Raw genomic sequence first — 21152 nt, forward strand, 5'->3', positions numbered from 1 at the left:
TAAGTCTAGAAATTACAAAAACACAGGTCATTACAAAACAGAATATAGATATAAGACAGCCTTTCTATAAACCCCTCTTTATATCTAGGGAACATATTTTTGTGCTATTGCAGTTTGTTGAGTAGTTTCTTGCTGCTGCTGTTATTGTCTCTGTACTTCTGATTTTGTCTCCTCTGTCTCCCTTGTCTTACAAATCCATACTTTTCTTAGAGTTAAAATAACCCATGCTAATTGCACTTCTAAATGATCTTTCTGAGGTGTCTGTGCACATACACTGTCATTAGAAGTCTTTCCTTTGATATCTGTGTCCTTCAAAGTGTCAGCACGCTCCATTTTGATACCAAGAGTTTACGAGTTTGCCCTTAATCTGTCACCTTGTCTGAGGAACAGATCCATTCCTTCCTGTCTATTGGTGTCACCACTTAAATATCCTCAGGCCTCTCAAACCCAGCATGCTCAAAGTAAAATTCATTATCTTTTTCCTTTCTTCGCTCGAAAACCCACTCCTCCCGCCAAGTTCTCTCAGTTAACAGCCTCATCATTTTCTTCAGTTGCTCCACTAGAAACTTGGGAGTTATTCACAACTCTTTTTCTTCCCCCCATCATTCCCTCCCCCACATACACACCTACACACACACACACACACACACCTGCACATACACACTTCCCTTGGTTTTGAAGTCCTACCAGTTCTATCTGTGCTACTGCTACCACCACAGGTTCTTATCATCTGTTCTTTGGACAACTTCAATATCTTCCTAACTGGATACCCTGTTTCAGCCTCTTCTTTCTTAAATCTATCCTTCCAATCAATGACAGACAAATAGTTCTAAAATTCAGTTCTCCTGTCATTCCCATTCCCAAACACTCAATCGAGATGGCTCCCCATTGCCTGAGACCAAACTTCTAAAGAAAGTATACAGCTCTTCTCATGCTATGTTATCTTCCCAGCAAATCCGTCATATATCCTGCACTACACTGAACAAACTGCTTACTGTTGTTTAAAATTACCCTGAAATTTTATGTATCTGTGCTAACTTTTGCCTAAAATGCTCTTTCATTTATACATAGGAAACTAAAGCAAACAGACCATGTCTGTTTTGTCAAGGGTTGAATCCCATGAACCCACCAGTGTCGAGCACAGAACAGACACAGAGAGGTAAGTTGGTTTACCCGAGGACACACAAATACTGGGAAAAAGAGCTAGTGTTTGGATCTGTTGACTCTCAGCCTTATAGTTTCTGTTCCAAAATGTTTGACGACTTGGGCATTTGAGAAAACAAGTTTCCCAAGTGGTGGCAAGGAGATCCATTGGCTTTTACTTGTTTAGCCCTGAGACTTTATACAATATATATCAAGTGCAAGTTGACATTGTCCGTGGGCTACAGGAAAGAAATATAGGTAATACATTGGGTTTGATTCTTCTCTTTGGTTCTAACATTATAAACATAACTATATCTGTGCTTCTCAAAATTTAATGTCCATATAAATCACCCAGGGATCTTGTTAAAATATAGATTCTGCTTTAAGAGGTCCAGTGGCATATGAGATTCTGCATTTCTAACATGTTCCCAGGTGATGGCCACAGTGCTGATCCCTGGACACACACTTCAAGTAGCAAGGAACTAGATAATTATACACAGGCTACTCAGATTAACTAGTATTTTTCTCTTTCACCAAGAAATTTGGTGAATTTAAAAAATTCTCTTCTCTATATCCCATATAAAAAGTTGATTATTATAACAATATTCAGAACAAATTATCTTGATGCAATATTGTATCAATCAAACCCTGGTAGAGATAGATGATAAACATGATGGGGGTGAGAATTAACGTTCATCTACAACAGCTCTCTTTTTGGATCTTATTTCAGAGGAGTTTTCTGAACTGCCAATTCTCCATGATTATTGATCAACATTATGATCAATGATTATTGATCAATATTTCTTTGAGGAAATCATCAGTATAATTAATCTGAAGGTGTATCAAAGCTGTTCTGGAGCATGCACTGTGAAGATGTTTATAACTGCACTTTAGTGTAAGCGTGGTTCCTTCCCATTCCCCACGTGTCTGAATCCAATAGTAACTCCATCAGGGTTGATGTCATCTGTCACTGCTTGACTTGCTATGTTCCAAGTGACTAAACCCAGACCTGTAATCTCACTATTGCCTTGTGGACTTGATTTTAAAGAATCCAGAGTGTGACTGACCATATACGATGTCAAAAAGAGACATAACAGCTGTCATTGGTCAGTGAAAACTTGGACCTAGATTGCACTGTCTTTGGGCAGTGCCTCTGTTGTGTAAGCTGATCAGTATCTCATTACTGATGAGTAATATTAAATTTGGTTTGTGTAGCTATTGCATTGTATTAGTGAATAAGTTGGGTACATATTTTAGTCATATAATCTCTACACTCCCAGGTTTATTGATTTTTTTTTTTTTTTAGAAAACTGACAATAAAAGACAGCATGGATAGTAAATAGCTTGGTTCATAAAGATAGTTCTATGTACTACCTTTAATCTATTTAAAAATGTCTTATTAAAAGTTAAAATAACTAGGTAATTTCCCCTATAATTGGATCAATGGAAGAGTAGGGGTTTACTGTGGCAGGGAAGGAATTAGAGTGATTAATCTGGGAGCAGAGTCCTTTTATATGTCTGGTTAATGAAAGCTCTCAGAACTTTATGAACAATCCTGGGTATTGAATTATTAAATTTGATGGTTGGGGAATGATGTTAAAACTTAATAACAAGTCTTCTTAAACCTTATAAGGGATCCCCAATTTCTGCAATCCATAGAAGAACAAGTATTTCTGTGATTGGCATAAAAATGATCTGTTCTGGTAATATTTTAAAAATTAACCTTCTCTCCATTGTCCTCAATCCAGTCGGAGGCTTTTTAGCATGATTTGTCAAGTGAGTTCAGTTGGAACACACTGAATTCTTATTATAATCCTGGTTTTGAGGGAATGTTCTAGGCTGGAGCTGTGTTTGCCTTGAAATGAAAAAGACAATGTTCGGGAAACAGTTATTGCACTGTTTTAATTTACTAAGAATCTGTCTGGATGTTTGACATTTCAGTATTAAGAAAGTTCCCAAGGTTCTGTTGGGGAAAAAAAGTGCATGTTGAGTAATTGGCCAGATTTCCTTAAGGTTGATATTTTATATCTGGGTATATGTCTGGAAGTTCACTTGAGTGATTTGGTTTAACACTTTTCGGGGTGGTGGAGTCCAGGGGAGGCTCTTCTCTGTTACGCCGGGAGGAGATGGGCTATAGAGGGAGGAGAGGTGGAAACATATCATGTTGATGTGTGCAGTTGAGAACCGCATATTCTGCTTTAATTTCCAGGCTTTTTCGCTTCGCCTTCCAGTTATGGCTGATGGCAGAGGGGAGGAGGTTTTGGCACATGTTCGGTGTGTTTCTTTATGCACTCTGGAGGAAGAACAAAACATCCTCTTTAAGGCGTTCTCTGTGGAGCCCATTTCAGGATTAAACACTTTTAGGCTCTGTTATGACTTTCATGGAGCCATGTCTGTTTTTCTGTTGAGGTCAACATCTCCTGTTCCCCACTGAATCCAAGGGAAGTGTGAATCATTGTCAATGCAGTCACGCTGGGAATGGAACGGTGGTGTTGCAATGTCAGATCCCAGAGTTGGGTGTTTCTGCAGATGATGTGCTGGACCACAGATAAGCCTATAAAGATTTAAAAATATATATGTGTTTTGAGTAAATATGAGCTAATTAGGATAGCTTTAATTTGTAGCCTTGCCTGAGAACCAGGAGACCTGGAACTCTGCCATAACGGACTTTGTAATCTCGGGCAAGCAACTTAACATTTCAGGGCTTCAATTTTTCCATTTAAACATAAGACAACATGATCTCTAAGGTCCCTTTTGGCAAGATGGTTCTATAATTTTCCTTTAATATACCACAAAGACTACTGGGCCAGAAAATTCTCTGAAAGCTTGTTTTTAACATAAGATCAATCTAATAAATATCACCAATGTAAAAAATAAGTCATTAACAGGTGTATATGGTATTTGTAGCGTTATTTGTTTCTTAAATGCTGATCTTCAGTAAATTGCTTGATCATTTGGTATGCAACATGCTGTAAATATATTACATACTGTATTTGTACTTTATATTTGGAAATGCCATTGAGCATTGCATATGCTTGTTCTGAATTTGTCAATAATATTCCCTGTGCATTCCATATGGGAACAGCCATGCAATCCTTATATGGTAAAATCCCTTTTACTTTCGTATAGAGTGTAATTAATGTTTTTGTACAATCAATGCACACGTATTTCATAATCTTACACTTTCCCGAATTATACTTTTAAAATGGAAATGGTGATTAGAGCAGTTCTGATATAATAAAAGGGCTAACTTTATTTATTTGTATATTTAAATAACTGATTGACTCTAAGAAATACTATTTTCCAGAGGACAATCTGAATAATGTTAACTTTCAGGAAAGTTTTTGGCTAGCAAAAGCATACATATTTAACTTGTATATTATTTAAACTTAGTTAAATATGACTCTTCAAATCTTATTTCAACTCTTCGTCTCACATTTTGATAAGGGAAATTTTTATAACTGTGAATACAGTTCCTTACATATTTTGCATATTAATACCATTTATATTGTGAAGGCTTAAAAAAGATTAAAGATTGATGGTAATCATATCCTTTTGATTTAATCTTATATGCTTTAATTTACGTGGAATGTACTCAGAAGTGCTGTATTTTGTGTGAGAAAGCTTCAGTTTTTATTGTTATGAATTAGCCATGAAGTGGTCTCATTTTCAAAGAGATATGCAGGACATATGCTTGCACATTCTGTTAACAGCTACTGATCCAAATGGAGAAAAACATTTCCATGAGAAAAGCAAGTTGTATAGTGAAATGGACCCTAATAATCCAGAGGAGACTATTAACAACATTCCAGATCATCCACGGTGATCATATGCATTTTGAAATATTTTAAATCAGAACTTTTCTCTTTGCTGTTGATCACTGTTTTGAGTTAATGAACTAACACATTCATCCAGGTTATTTCCTATAGTAAAATCCTCCCGTATTATGAAAGCATGTTTATTTAAGACAAAGAGATCCTTCTCCATTGCTGTTGGGTGAAGCGTGTAGTGAGTGTGCTCTGCTGTTCCATTCATTTTCCTGACTCATCTTCAGGTTCAAAAAGTTGCACATTTGTTTGGATGGTTGAAAAAAACCTTCCAGTATTTTTTTTTCTCATGTCTGAAATGGTTCATATTAAAGCTTTCATAATACCCTTCAGTTTCTGTGTTAAGTTGATGTTTAAATTGGAAAGAAAGTGGAAACTTTGGCAGTTTAGATAATTCACTTCATCTGGTGGCCAGCTATGTTAACAATCACATCATATGCCAGCACTTAGACGAGATGAAAGGAGCCCTCGGGGCACTGAAGCTACATTTTAGGAGCGGAGGGAAAATATAGTTCGAGTTCTTTGTTTCATCATTTTATTCTATAAAATGGTAAATTATTTTGACCGGAATTTTAGAGCGTTAAAAGAACAATTTAGAGGTTATGTGGTGGCTTAGCTGTGGAAGCTGAATGCAGATTGTTGATCAGTATGCTGGACGGAAAGTGGTGAGCCCCATGTCGGCAAATGATGTCTTTTATTCCCTGTGTATTGAATGCTGTGAGGAAATGGTGATATTGTTAGCATATGAATAACATCAAAGCCCAACACTGGAAGATAAACCTCCATCTTCTGAAATAGAGTGCACAGCCTCCCTCATGTATTGAAGTGCCTCTCTTTCTAACAGTGTGCTCTGTCCAACCCCGCAGCGGTTTCTTCCAGAACAGGCAAGTTGATATTCAGCTCTGGGTTGCTGGTGCGTGACTGCACATTCCATCACTTAGGAGAAAACATTTTCACATCAGACTGCCTTTCTACATGAAGGGTAGGAAGGCTATTAGTTTTTTATCTTTTTTAAGTTTGTTGAGGAGTGGAAGTGACATTTTCTTTAGAGGTCCCACACGATGCTCACGATTTTTCTTATTATTTGTCCTAAAAATGAGAGACTGATGTAAGCAGTTGACAAGAAATAGAATGGATAACTGCCTCTTCATCTCTGAATGCAGACATGACCCTTTTCTCTGCCACTGACTCTTCAGTCAATACTGACACACTGGCTAGACACAATTTAAATATAATGCATTGGTCCCATTCTTCTTTCCTGTGCATATTATTGGAGCGTGATAAGTAGTTCTCTTCAAGCCCCTTCTCTTTCCACCTGTCCTGATGATCAACAAATGCTGCTGCTACTCAAAACGGAATTTTAGTTCAGCAGCAGAATTACTGGGGCTTTTAAGAGCACCAGCCTTGTCAAATAGGTCCTGGGATGATAAACTGTTTGACAGCCCATAACAGAGCAAGTAATCCCAGATACCTTGGATGTATAGTCTTTTAGCTCATGGGGACATGTAAGGAATAGTCAGTTTCCATTACTGTTCAATTTATTATTGGCCAAGATGTTTAGGATATGATGTTGCTAGTCATTTTCCATAACATCCTTATTTATAGAGGAAGTCCTTTTCTGGAAGGTGCATGGCTAGAACTTTGTTTCTCAGCTCATATGTTATGCTGACCAAAAACGTCTGTCAAAACTTAGATCAATGTTATGAGCTATATTTTCATTTTCATTACTCTTGGAATCCTTTTTTTTTAAAATTCGTGCTGCCGGCTGTTCTACTCAGTAAAGTTTAGGTTAGCTGAATTCCAGCCTATGGTTTAGAAATAATCAGAGCGTAATGTTGACATGATTGATTTCCAGTTACTCACTCTGTGTGGTTTTTCTTGCATGTTTAAAGACACAGCTGTATACAAAAGCAAAGAAACAACACATTTGTTTTAAAAAAGAGTTGAATGTACTCTTGATGGAGAGCTATTTTATAGTCATTGTGATAGAATACCCTTTCTTACTTTTTGTCTCTCACCCAGTACACCAAGTTATTGTTCTCATATTCTCAGTGAGTGATATACATTGAGAAAGTGAATCTTGGTGATTCAAGCTTGTCTGATTTGTTAGATTCCGGATAGCTTCCGAATGGGAGGTTGGAATTGAAAGAACTAACACAAAGGCTTCCAGGACATGTTAGGAATACCAAGTATTATGTCCAGATTTTCTGATGAGTTTTCAAGACAAATGCTCAGGAAATTACAATAATGTACCTGATTCAGCTCAAAATGTAAACATAGTGGATTTCAATAAGAATTAGTATCCCTGCTTTTAGGTAATTCCATTTTGGGCTTCAGCTTATTTAGTTCTTATATTTTAAATCTCAGATCTTTCTTTTTTTTAACCCACATATTGATCAGCAAATGTCGTTGTTCTGAGCTGGATCTTCCTCTCTGAAGGAGAGGCAGCTTCATATATACCTGTTCAAGGAAGGTGAAAAGACACCTTGATTCAATAATGGATAGGTTCATATGCATGGCAGAGCATAAGAGCCTGCTTGTTACTCTCCCAATTATTTTTTCATAATATCACTTGTTAATAATTTACACATTTTAAAGAAAACTTTATGCAGAACCTGGGAGGGCAAAGGTTGGAAGGAACCAACTGATTTCACTGATAAAAAGAATAGTCTTAATGATGTCAGAGTTGGATGAACTGAGGGTTTTATATGTCAGCGATTTCAAGGCATCTAAATTACTCTAAAGATATTGCCAGCTATCCTGATTGTTTGGGTTAGCTATGAAATGTCACACATGATCATTAATCCCCAAGCCAGCAAAAAAGTTGATTAGAGTGGCCCGTAAAAATAATAAATATCATACTAGCAGTTTAAAAAAAAAATCACTTGGCGAAGTATTGTTTTGAGACTAAATAGGGTATGGAAAAACTTTTCACTGGTGCAGTTTCAAGCATCTGACCCTTTTTTCTGTGCATAATGGTTCAATAAGGTCGTATTTCTGTCCTGGAATCAGGACTCTAGTGATTTGATAATTTGCCAGCAAGCCTAGTGACTAATTTTGGAGCCTGATTAAGCTTTGAAAGCACCTCTATATGTTTCATCTTATGAGTATTTCTAATAATCTCACCTCCCCAAACCCATCCTTCTCATTAGCTATGCAAGAGTTCTTTTTTAAGGTCACAGAGAAATTTCAAATTTCAAGTTATGAACCTCAAAAAGTTAGAGAGAGATTGAGAGACATATATATGCATATATATGGAGAGAGAGAGAGAAAGAGAGAGAGAGAGATTGCACGTGTGATGTGTGTGCCTGCAGGGATGGGCAGAATATAGTTGAATAATAATTTCTAAGCCACCTTCAAAGTATATTTTTATTCAAAAGTCTGCTGAGTTATCTCTAGTTCTCTTATAAAGTATTTCCTTTCTATTTCTATGAAACAGCACTATTTAGCAAGGACTGAAGGATAATTTTATGTCAGAACAAGATAGCAGCCTGTGAGGTAGTATACTACAGTTCTTTAGGAGCAGCTCTTTTATTTATCTCAACATTTTAAAAATTAGATGAGTATATTTTTTTCCTCTATTTGAATTATATATTAATTGGTCAAATGAATTATTTGGGGGAGTTAATGATGAAGAAAAGAGTACAGAAGTATCTATGTACTTAAGTAAGTATTTTAATGTCTTGTTTATGGCTCAAAAATATACTAACATAATTTAAAATATGTATCTTATCAATTAAGAAGAAATTTTCCTTTGTAATGGGGAAACAAAGTTTCAAGTACTGAACAAATGCTTTATAATGAAAATTATTTTTCTTTATTAAATAACTAGGAGGGTCTTGACCATGGAAAATCCCACATACATTTTAGTGAATCAAAGTCAGCAATCATTCATTCATTCATTCATTCACTTTAACAAACATTCATTGAGGGTGGCAGGTTAGTGCTGAGGCCAAGGCATGAAATGGCAAACAGCCCATTGACTAAGGTGAGAAGTGATAAAGGCTTGAATGATGATAAAGGCAGAGGAGATAAGAAATAGAGGGCTTTGAGAGCTATATAGGAGGAAGAGTAGCATGTAACTCAAACTACCGAAGCAGCAACCCTGATCAGCTTGGATGTCAGAAACACTTATCTGAGACATGTTCTCTAGCTATTTATGAGGCCAAGATATTACTCCCTATGTGCTCAAGAAGAGGTTCCTTGGGTCTTTGCTTAGGCCTACTCATCATGCTATCACTTTGCTCCCTGGTAATCGGTATCTCTTGGGAAATCACTATTCCACTGAGCATGGAGGTTGTTTGCCAGTGTCTACCATCATCTTTCTGGTACGGAAGAGGTGACACTACTGGGCAAAGATTTCTTTGCCCAAACATATGGGCACAGGTATTTTCCTAATTCCCCATGGTACAGAAGTCTTAATTAAAATATTAAAATAATGCATATTATGAGGCACAAGAAAAATTCAACAGTGTAGTCCACCATTCCTTCCTATTCCCACAGCCATACTCCCAGAGGTAGCCATTAAAGCTCAAGAAAATACGTTAGATTCTCAAGAGAGTATGTTAATGCAAGAGGGGGTTATATTTTGAAATACATTAATATTCTCTCCTCTTTTGCAGTTTCATCTACATGGCCTTTTCTCTAGTTAACTTGAGGCATCAATTTGCCTTGGGGAGTAGGGTTAGAATTTTTACAGTAGAAATGCAAAGAGACACAAAAGAGTCTATATTCAGCTTCTGATGTCTACAAGGGATACTTGAAGTCAAAGCAAAGTGACAGGCTTGACAATCTAGAAATCTCTGAGAGAGAGAGAAACTTTCCAAATTCCTTTACCTACCTCTCTAACATATCAAAAGGCAGGCTTGGTGGATAAGACTACAGAAAATTAGTTGCCTAAAGTAGCACAAAGGGGGTTCTGAGTAGAGAGAGTGAATGTTCCAAACCTGCTCCTCTTGTTCTTGTGGATTGGTTGCTGAATACAGGAGACAGAAGTGGGAGATGTGACTTGATTTATACTCTCTAGGCTTTCCACTACAGTGGGGAGATTATGTTAAGTAGCTTGAGGAGAATGCTTATTCCACGACGAGGGCAGTAGAAGAAGGCGTTTCATAAGCCTCATGAACCAATTTGGGGGTCGGCAACACCAAGGTGAACTCAGTAGCCCAGTATGGTTAGGAAGAAGGAGGCAGAGTTTATTTTCTGAACAATCTTGAGTTCCCAGAAGAGATATGGAAGCTGGCTGAGCTGAAAGTCAGTAGGCTCTGGCCTGATGTGGCAGGAGTGAGGTGCCCCAGCAGCAGAAGGCATGGTGTCCAAAAGCTATGATGGCCAGGATGCAGGTGGGGCACAAAGAAGAGGCTCAGACAGTCCACATACCTTCCAAGAACTGGGGTGAGGCCCTGCTAGCCAGCAAGCACCAGCAGGTCTGGCCCTCACCCAGCTGAAAGAGACCAGGGACAGACAATGATAGCAGATTCCAGAACACCCAGAGACGCAATGAGGTAAACTATAGCAACCAGCAGTCCTGGGATCTCTCAATCTAGATACTCTGCATAGAGATGAACAAGAGTCTTGAGGATGCTCCTGGATCTAAAGGATCTATCTTACGCTCCGTCACGTTGCCTTGAGGTCACAGATGTCACACTTTTCTTTCCCCTATCTGCCATCTTGGAGGAGAAGAGGGAAGGAGAGGAAATCAAAAGGATCGAGTTTCACCAAAGGAGCTTTAAAATTATTGCGTTGGATTGAATTTACTGATCTGGACTAAAATATAAGTGTCTGTAACAGATCAGATGGGGATGCATGAGGATGATCAGATTATCTATCTGTAAAGAAATAAAGAAACTGCTTTAAGCATCTGAATGCAGATTGAGTAAATTAATTGGTTGTTGGACTTCATGAATTGATCCTATGTCTCCTAACTGCTTTTTCTCGTATATCCCATTTTTGCCTTTTTATTCTATGTTCTGGGATATTTACTCAAGTTTTTTTCTAGAGCTTCTATTGAATTTTTAATTTTGATACTAACGTTTAATTTTGAGGAATATTTTCTTGTTCTCTAATAGTTCCTATCACAGTAGCTTCTGCTTTTATTTTATTTTATTTGTAGTGGATATAATATTCTCTTAAATCCCTGATGTTACCAATGAGAGTTTTTAAACAATTATCTCTTGTACTGTGAATTGTCTTTGGTTCTTCTGAGGTCACTTGTTCTGTTTGTTTATCCTGGCCCTTCTCTCTTTCAATGTTTATAAATCCACATAGAAGACAACAACAACTTAGCCTAGATTTAGCTTCTGAAGCTCCAGTGAGTCCCTTTTATTCACTCCTCATCAAGTGTTAAGGAGTCTTTAGTCCAACTGTTCTTCAGTCCTTGGTTATGTTCTTAGAGTTTGATGTGATTGAGGTAAATATGGGAAAGAAGGGACTCAGTGATCAAACTCATATCTCCAATTATCTTCTATTCTCTCATGATTTCCAAAATTATATTTCAGTCCAAATCTCTCTTCTGAGATTCTGATGCATGTATCCAATTGCTTACTGGACATTTCCACTTGAGTGGAGGGATCTTAAACTTAACATGCCCAGACTTAATTAATCATTAGCCTACCACTCCTGGTCTCCTTCTCTTCCTCCTCCTCCCATACATATTATTTCAGTGAATGGCCTCACCACCCACTTGGCTATCCCAGCCAGAAACCTGGGTGTCATTCTCAGCTCTTTTCTCTTCCAGTCAGTCATCCAATTCTGTCAGTTCAGCTTCCAGAATCTCTCTTAAATATGTCCACTTTTATCTCCATTTCCCACAACATGTGTGTACATCCAAACCACTATAATTACCTATTTGAATTATTGCCATACCTTTATACCTGGTCTTCCTGCTTCCAGTCTTTATATACTCAGTTCTTTTTCCAGAGTGACCTTCTAAAATGAAAAATCTCATTATGCCATTCCAAACTTATCGTTGTCCATTTCAATGACTGCCCATTGATCTGGGAGTAAAACCTGAACGTCTTACTCTGGTTTGTGAAACTCTTCATGATCTGACCCCTGGTAACCTATCCAGCTGATCTTTCACTATGCCCCACCTCACCTTCTATAACCTAGTCATGCTGGGCCACTTGCAGGACTCAGAATGCATTTTGCTCTCTCTTATTCTGGTACCATTATTTAAGAGCTGCACAGTGGAAGAGGGGCTTATGAGGTTGAAAAGAAGAGGCCAAAATTGCGAGGGAGTTGAAGAGAGAGTTTCAAAATAGGATAGAGGGATCATAAATGTCAAAGGCAGCAGAAAGGGCAAGTAAGATAAGGATGAAAAAATGCCTGTTAGTTTTTACAAGAAGAAACCAACTATGTGGATAAGAAATTGTCTTTACTTGTTAAATTGGAACCACTGATCAGTAACTTTTTTTTTTTTTTTTTTTTTTTTTTTTTTTTTTTTTTGTGAGGAGATCAGCCCTGAGCTAACATCCGCCAATCCTCCTCTTTTTTTGCTGAGGAAGACGGCCCTGGGCTAACATCGGTGCCTATCTTCCTCCACTTTATATGGGACGCCGCCACAGCATGGCTTACCAAGCAGTGCGTCGGTGCGCGCCCGGGATCCGAACCAGCGAACCCCGGGCCGCCGCAGCGGAGCGCGCGCACTTAACCGCTTGCGCCACCGGGCCGGCCCCTGATCAGTAACTTTTTTATTTTCAAAATTAATTGTTAGAGTCTCTGTCTTTATATGAAAGTAGACAATGACTAAATGGTATTCACTGACTATAGAATTTAAAAGGTGGTCATTTTGTGAACTTATTGAAATCAATTTGAGGGAAGAAATGATAATGGAAGCTGATTGCTATGGATTAAAAAGAGGATGTGAGATGAAGAAGTAGAGAGAGTTTTGTAGACAACTCTTCTAAAATATAGGACTTTGATGAGAAGGAGCAAAACAATGTGGTGATTAAAGTCCAGTTAGTGTTTAGTGTGTGTGTGTTTAAGGCAATAAAGATGTGAGCATGTCTATATGCTGACAAGAACTCAAAGGTGCATTAGTTCCTCAAATAAATTGATTTCTTTCATGCCAACATTCCCAGTTTTCCAGATACCTCCAGACATTTCTTAAGTCCAGGGAAAGGCATAGTTTAGGTTCTTTTGGAACCCTCTTCTCCCCAAACATAACTTACATGTGTGCTGACTAAATGGACCTCAGCTCTGGATGGCAGGATGTAGTGTCTTCCTCCCCCACTGGCACCCCCTGTAGAAATCAGCTTCCTGCTGTCCATGTGGGAAGTGGGGGATTGCCTCCCATCTATTCTTCAGCTGCTTTACTCTGTTGCCTTTTCCACTCTCCTGGACCTATCGCTTCAGCCCCTCCTTGGGCCTCAGCTCATTTTGCCAGTGTCCCTACTTAAAATAGGCTTTTGCTAAAGTTAAGGAGACAGTAGAGAGGCCATACCACATAGATAGGAAACATATTTCAATTGTGACATTATTCTTGTAAATTTATATATAATTCCTGCACAATCATGCTACTCTGTGTAACCTGGCTGTCTGTCATGTTGTGGGGTACCCTCCTTCTTGACACTCCTTCCAGTTTCCTCTTTCAGGGTCCCAATTCCTTTCTCAAAGCATTGGTGGATAACTCCAAATTCTCTATTACTTCTTTACACAGAGTAATTTAAGTCTTCCTTTTCTAAATTTCTTTCTTCTCTAGAGTGGACCCATATTTCAGATGCTAACTGACTGTTAAAGAAGTTTCCTAAAAAAAACAAGTAATTGTCTCTCTTAGAGGAATATTGTAGTCTTTTTCAGCGAATTGATCCAAATGACAGCCACAGTTTATAATAACATTTGTACATCTATATCTACATCTATCTATCTATCTATCTAACTATCTATCTATCTACTGTCTATCTTGAAAATATTAGGTAAGGACACCAAAAAAGAAAGTCATCCTTGTCACATACTTGCTATTTAAATTTACTTTTATTAATACAGATTGTCTGGGACAACATTATAATTAGAAGCTTTAAAAGTATATGCATATAATTTCAGTACTTAATTTGAGAATTATTACATAATTACCTAACTTCTTCAAATTAGAAAAATTCCAAATGTGTCTATTCCTTATTTTCTCCTATAGATTTTCAAAACAAAAAGGTAAGCTCGTCCTTCTCCCATCCCTAATTAACTCCACGTTAAAGTTAAAGAAATAAGAGACTTGATATGGTCAAAGGTTGAAATTTCACTTCAGAGGAAAAGCATGTTGAAAGTTCACTAAGTTGGAAAACTCTCTGTTGTCCATAAGTATCCAAGCACAGTTTTGAACATGTATAATTATTTTAGGAAAGTTGAATATAGAAATTGCCTGTAGAAGACAGGGCTGTTAAGGTGGAAAATGTTGTTATAACTCAAGTCAGGTCACAGAGAATATCGTTATGTGGCAAAAATGATATTGGCTGTCTTGCAGGGTTTTCCAAAACTGAAGATGAGGAATCAGAGGGTTAGAATTCCAGCTTCTCCTTCCTTTAGTCGTCTCACTGCTCCATAAGCATGCCTTTTACTTGACAAAGCAGATGGGAAAAGAAGCTCAGGCGAATTTGGTCAAATTACTGACCATTTTTATGGGAGGAAAGTTCAGTTTGATCATATGTGTGGTTGAATGCTATTTTTAAACAAACCAGAAAGACAATCTTATAAACAACAAAAATAGAAAATAATACTGTGTATAAATTAACAATATTCATGTTTTACAGATCTGACCAAGAAGAAACTTATAGTTTTGTGCAGCTTCTCTTATTTATTCAAAAATTAAGGCTTCCCTTTCAATCCAGTTGCTTGGTATTTGGAATTGAATGAACCGTGAAGAATTTCAATGAAGCAGACTGATTTTGACTAAATAATATAAATGATTTTGTCGAAAGAGTATCAGTACACTCTGGCATTGGATTCATCGTTTTTAGACAACTTTATATTGATATCTACTTTTAAAGGGACATGTCTTCAGTAATTTTCTTGGATTTTAACAAAATTGTTCACATGGGTAGAAGTTACATAGATATGTTGATTAAACTGAGTGTGTTCTAGGGTTTCCCGACCTGCTACTGGCTAGGTTTTTAAATTTTTTGATCACATGTTGCCATTTTATTCTCCGCATGGTTCTACCATTCTTTTATGTTCTAGGTTTGACTCACTTTGTTATCAGAGCCTTGGAACATAGAGGGGAAAGGAGTTAATGCACTGTAAGCCATGTGTCTATTCATCCACTGCCTGACACACCAGCCAACCATTCCTCTCACAAGAGGAATTTATTGCTGTTGCAGTCAGTACTAAAGATAAGTTGGGATATCAGATGCTTTGGTATCCACATGTCTAAATAATAGTAATTATTTTGCTTCTAGCTGTCTCTAATGTTATTTGGTTTTGAGAGCTAATGGTATTTCTATTTTATTCCACAATAAATATCAGTTTCACTAAATCATTAGGGTTGAGTACTACAGTTATAAGACTATTGATTTTTATGTAAACCAGCAGAAAAGGCTAACAGATCGTATAAAATATTGATAGTTTATTGGGGCTTTTCTGATGACCACTTTACTTTCCGTTGGGCAGCATAAAGATTGGAGATACTGGGTTCAGAGTGGGTTGAAAGAGCAACCGGAGAGAGAAGGGTTATGATAAATATTTTGACCTTCTTTCATGCTAAATAAGGAGTTATGTCATATTCACAATTCTAAAGAGTGACAGAAATATCGTGCAGCTTAAACAACTAGTTGGGGGCTTGTGTTCCTAGATTATATGATTTAGTAGCTATGCATTGGAACCATTACATTTGTACTTTGAAAAGTCAACCAATATAAAGAAAAAATAGAATAACTTACACTTTTGGCTATGGCTTCTATTTCATTATGCCTAGTAACTTTAAAAATACAGAAACGCAAGTGTTAAAATGAAGAAATTAATATATATGGGGAACCCTGAAATAGTTCTACTATTTTGGAAAATTAAGTTCAGAGTATCTACTGTGGGAATTCAATAAAACTTTTGGCCTTCAATGTAAGATAGACCATAAATCAATGAAGTTTAAATAGTTCTGCTCTCTTGAACACCTGCTTATCTGTCTTGAGAAAATTCTGCAGTGTTTTAACCATCATTTTCTGACATTAAAAAGTTATGCTCACTATTGCAGTACTTGGAAAGGCTATTAAAGTTAAGAGTCTGTCAGCCATTCTATTATAAACCCTGATTTCCAGGAGTTTAATATAACCCAGACATCACATGTAATAAACCCTAATGCAGGAATCTGAAACTTGGGTCATTATTTTCTCTATTTAAAGGCCAATTGCCCTGCAAAGACTGTCTCTAGCCATGGCAAATAACTTTAGGATAAGTTATAATTTAAAAAATTTACCAAATGCTATTTTTTTCCTTCCTGTGATATTTTATCTCTAATTTAAGATAAGCCCTCAAAAAGCAAGGCTGTGTGTAAAACAGCTTTTGAATGAAGCTAACCTACGTATTTGCAGAGGAGCCCCCACAACAGAATTTCATGCTTCTTTCCATAGAGAAGAACCTTTGAGTCCATAGATATGATGTACTAGTTTTCTATTGTTGCTGTTACAAATTATCATAAACTTAGTGCTTACACACCATAAATTTATTCTCTGAAGGTTCTGGAAGTCATAAGTCTGAGATCAGTTTCACTGGGCTAACGTCAAAGGTGTCAGCAGGGCTGGTTCCTTCTGGAGGCCCTTAGGGGAGAATAGGTCTCCTTGCCCTTTTCAGTTTCTAGTGGCTGCCTGTATTCCTTGGCTTAAGGTCCCTAACTCCATCTTCAAAGCACATCAATCTAATCTCTGATCATCAGAGGATAATGGAGTAATGAGGGTTTCTTAGGTAGATAGTGTGAAAAATATCTTTAATTGACTAGGATATGAACTCTTAGGGGTCCCTAGTGATGATGCTGAAGGAGAGTGAAAGGGAAACTTCAGAAGTTGGCATTCCGATGGCTTTCAAGAGCTTTACATATGCCTTAAAAGCTGAACATGGACTTTGATTTTCTTCAGTATTGTGAGTTAATCACAAGAAAGGCCTCTAGAGAGAATTTATGTGTACTATATCTTTTGAAATTAAGTTTAGCTTGAGATGCTTGTCAATGTAAATCTGAATTTCAAATATCCGATCTGTACATAAAATGACTGATCTAGGCCCAGAACTGGGGAGAAAGGAGTATGTTTTGGAGGTGTGAAGAAGAAGAAAGATGTGGAGAAACAGTTGTGCTTCTTGCTCACTGATCATCTTTGCTGTTGGCAGGCTAAGAGGGGTGGTCAGCAGCCGCAGTGGTTGGCATCATGGTTCTCCTCCAAAAGTGAGATGGGTCCTTCCTGATGGGTGCCGGGTGGCTAGTAGTTACTAGACTTGTAGTGGGAGCAGGTGCATGGAGGTGAGAATTCCTTGACCTCTTGTATTCCTTTCTCCCTCTCTGTTACAGATGTATTTTCCAAAAAAAATCACGTTGTAAATAAGATTAAAAAAAGAAGCTTAGGATCCCAGACCAGCTGGCCAACATTGCTTTGTTAATCCCTGGTGTAGCCAAAATATTTTTTTAGGGAATGAAGTGTAAAGAGTGTTAAGAACACAAGGAGGAGTAAGCAGTGGTAATAGGCAAGTGGGTCAATTCAAAAAATAAGTGTACTAAATTAATTTCTACTTTATGATGTTTTATACAGAGTTTTTTTTTTTTTTAGCTGAACCGAGAAACCAACCACTCAGAGAAATTGTTTCTCTAAGTAAAGTATTTTCTAAGTAATGAATGACGAATTAAAGAGTAAACTTTTGGCGGGGCCACTTGATTGAAATGAGGAGATATCTTTATGTCCCTCAGTCACAGGTCCAGGACCAGCCTCAGGCCTGATGATCCACCAGGACTCACAGGACTCAGAAAGGCTCACAAATTCACAGTTCTGGTCTATTACAGAGAAAGGATGCAGATCGAAATCAGCAAAGGGAACAAGCTCATGAGGAAAGTCCAGGAGAAACCAGGCACAAGCTTCCAGGACACCCTTCCAGTGGAGTTGCACAGGGACATGCTTAGTTCTCCTGGCAATGATGTGTGACAACATGTGTGAGGTATTGCCAATCAGTGAAGCTTACCTAAGCCCTGGTGACCAGGTATTTTATTGAGGTCAGTCACATAGGCGTGTAGCACCTGTGCGTCCTTAGCTACTCAGTCTCCTGCCCCCCAGAGGTCAAACTACTATAGCATGACCTAGGCGTTAGGCACACAAAAACAGGCATTTGCCATAGGTCACATTTTAGCATAAACTGTCTGGTCAAACTGATACAGTGGGGCCCATGGCCTGAGGCATACAAAAACACTCTTATCAGGCAGGATGTTCCAAGGGCACAGAGGTCATCTCCCAGGAGCCGGTCAAGGGCCAGTCCTGAAGACAGGCCTTTTTTTTGGGATGCGCAGGTCTCGAGCATCCCTATCCCAGGCCTGCTGTGTTAACTCTTTAGTGCACAGTCCCCTTTGAGGTTGTACAATTTAACCAAGGCAGCAAAAGCAGTGATATTTATAGCAAGGAACCTTTTGCTAACCCTTCAAATTGAGATGGTAGAGAGAGTATAAGTAAGGTTACAGTTTTGTTTTTTCAGATGCCAATAATGGATCATCTCTGGTGTTAGATCTGCCTTGATGTTAGAGCTGAGAGAAAAGATTCCATTACAGAGTTAGCAAAGATATTGATTGGAATGCTTCTCACGTCTATGGTCTACATGCTCAAAGAGTGTAAACATGTGATGAAACATCCCCAAACAACCCTTAAACAAAAGACACCTTCACTAATTTTGCCACCTTTTAGGTCAGTGGTTCTCAACCCTGACTGCATGTTAAAATCACTTGACAGGGTTTTAAAATACCAATGCCCGGGAAACAACTTCAGTGATTCTGGTTCAACTGTCTAGGATATGACTTGGGAACTGGTATTTGAAAGTGTTTTTAAGGTGATTTTTAATGTGCAGAGGCTGAAGACCATGCAATTGAACAAAAGGAGTTAGAATTAGGGAAATCACTAAGCCTGTGGTTCTCAACTCTGGCTACAAGTTAGACTCACCTGGGGAAGGGGATTGGCTCATAAAAAGACTGGTTCCCATGCTCTACTCCCAGAGATTCTGGTTCAGTTGGTCTGGGTGAACATTGCATCTAATGTGCAGTCAGGGTTGAGAAGTACTGCTCTGAACAATTCATGTTCCTGTGGTCTGTCTCTAACCTGTTCACTTGAACACAATATCATCCAATTCAATTACAGAAAATAGGTTACAATCGTTAGGAATCTAAGGGAACAAACAGTGCACACATTAGGTGCACATGGTCTCTGTGTGGGTGACACTTGATCTGAGATTTGGAAGATAAGATGAAGCCAGTTATGGGAAGACCTAGGAGAAGGGCACACCATGCAGGAGGAATGGCAGATGCAAAGGAGGTGAGAGAGATTGTTGCAATCAATGAATAGAAAGGACATCGTGTGTGAAGTGTGGCAAGTGAGGGTAAGAAGTGGTAAAAGCTGAAGTTGGAAAGGAAATTAACAACTAGATCATGCAGGGCCCTATAGGCCATTTTAAGGATTTCAGAATTTATTCTAAGGTCTATGGGAAGCAGTGCAAGATTTTGGGATTGGAGTAACATGATTTGTATTTTGAAAAGATCTTTCTGTCTTCGATGTGGACAGTAGATAGATTGTAGAGGGCAACAGTGAAAGCCAGAAGCAAGTTAGAGAGCCTTTGCAATGGTCTAAGCAGGAATAAGGGTGGCTCGGACTGGGACGGGAGCAGTGGAGATGGAAGGAAATTAATGGATTCTAGACAAATTCTGGAAATAGAAATGGCAGAAGTTAAAGAAGTGATGAGCCTTGGAGTCTCTCAAAAGGGAGGAATTAAAGATGCTTAAGCAGTTTTGGGGATTGTGGTACCATTTGCTGAACTGGAGATAACTGAGGCGAATAGAATTTGGGACAGGAGGATCAAGACTTTCTTTTTTTTGACACGTTGAAACTAAGACACCTATTAGATATCAAAAAGAAATGTTAAGTTTGCAATTTCACATAAACAAATCTGGAGAAGAAAGGTTTAGATTGAAGATAAAATTTGGGAATTATCAGCATCTTGATGATATTTAAGATATTGGACTAGATAAGACCTTCTTGTGGAGAATATAGCCAGGAAGACTGGGTATGAAGGAGACGCAGAAGTTTGTTGAGGTTAGTTAGGAACTAGAGCATTCTAGAGGCAGGTTAGGGATGGAGTCATTGGAGTCATGGATGGGTGAATGGAAAGTGAGAAAGTAGAGACAATAAGCTTAGAAAAGCTTTAAAAAGTTGGCTATGAGGGGAAATAGAGACACCAGGCAGTTGCCAGAGGGCCAGTTGGAATCAAGTGATGATCTTTGAAAGGGAGGGACACAGAGCATTTGTGAATTGATGGAAATGATCCCGTGTTGAGTGTGAGAGATTAACAATATGAGAAGGAAAGAGGAGAAATGGAAGGAGAAAGTTCCTTGAGAAGGTAAAAGGAGAGGGAACCCTGAGCACCAGTGGATAGACTAGGTTTTGATAGGCACGTTTTCCATTGTATCAAGTTGGAGTATAGGAATATGCTTCTGTCAATACCTTGTTTAAGCCAGATAGTCTATATTTTTTTCACCTTCTTCATACTTGTAAAAAATTCCATACTTTCTGCCTAGGTTAGGATCATACTTTGGCTCTAGATCTAAACTATTCTCAAAACCTATTGAACAGCTTCATGAATTCTTATCCCAGAATTTTTCTCTCTCTTTTTTTAAAATAATTTTCCTTATATATATTTTTCTTTTGAGAATTTTTTAAATGGAAATGTACACAGATATAATGAACACATGTATTCACACAACCGAGAATTAATAACTGTTGACAGTTTCATCCTCTTTCTCTTTTAAGAAATGAAACATCACAGATAGAGCTAAAGATCTCTTAACCGATACTCCTTGTCTCTCCCAGACTTTCCTGAAGCACCACTATCATGAATTTGGTGCTTTTCTCAACTATTTCCTATTGTTTTACATACATGAATATAATTCCTAAACAGTATACAGTAGGATTTTTGTGGTTTCAAATTTACATAAATGATATCATACTTTTTGTAGTATTCTGTACATTTTAC

This window comes from Diceros bicornis, chromosome 1 (assembly GCF_020826845.1).
Source record: "Diceros bicornis minor isolate mBicDic1 chromosome 1, mDicBic1.mat.cur, whole genome shotgun sequence".
NCBI lineage: Eukaryota > Metazoa > Chordata > Mammalia > Perissodactyla > Rhinocerotidae > Diceros > Diceros bicornis.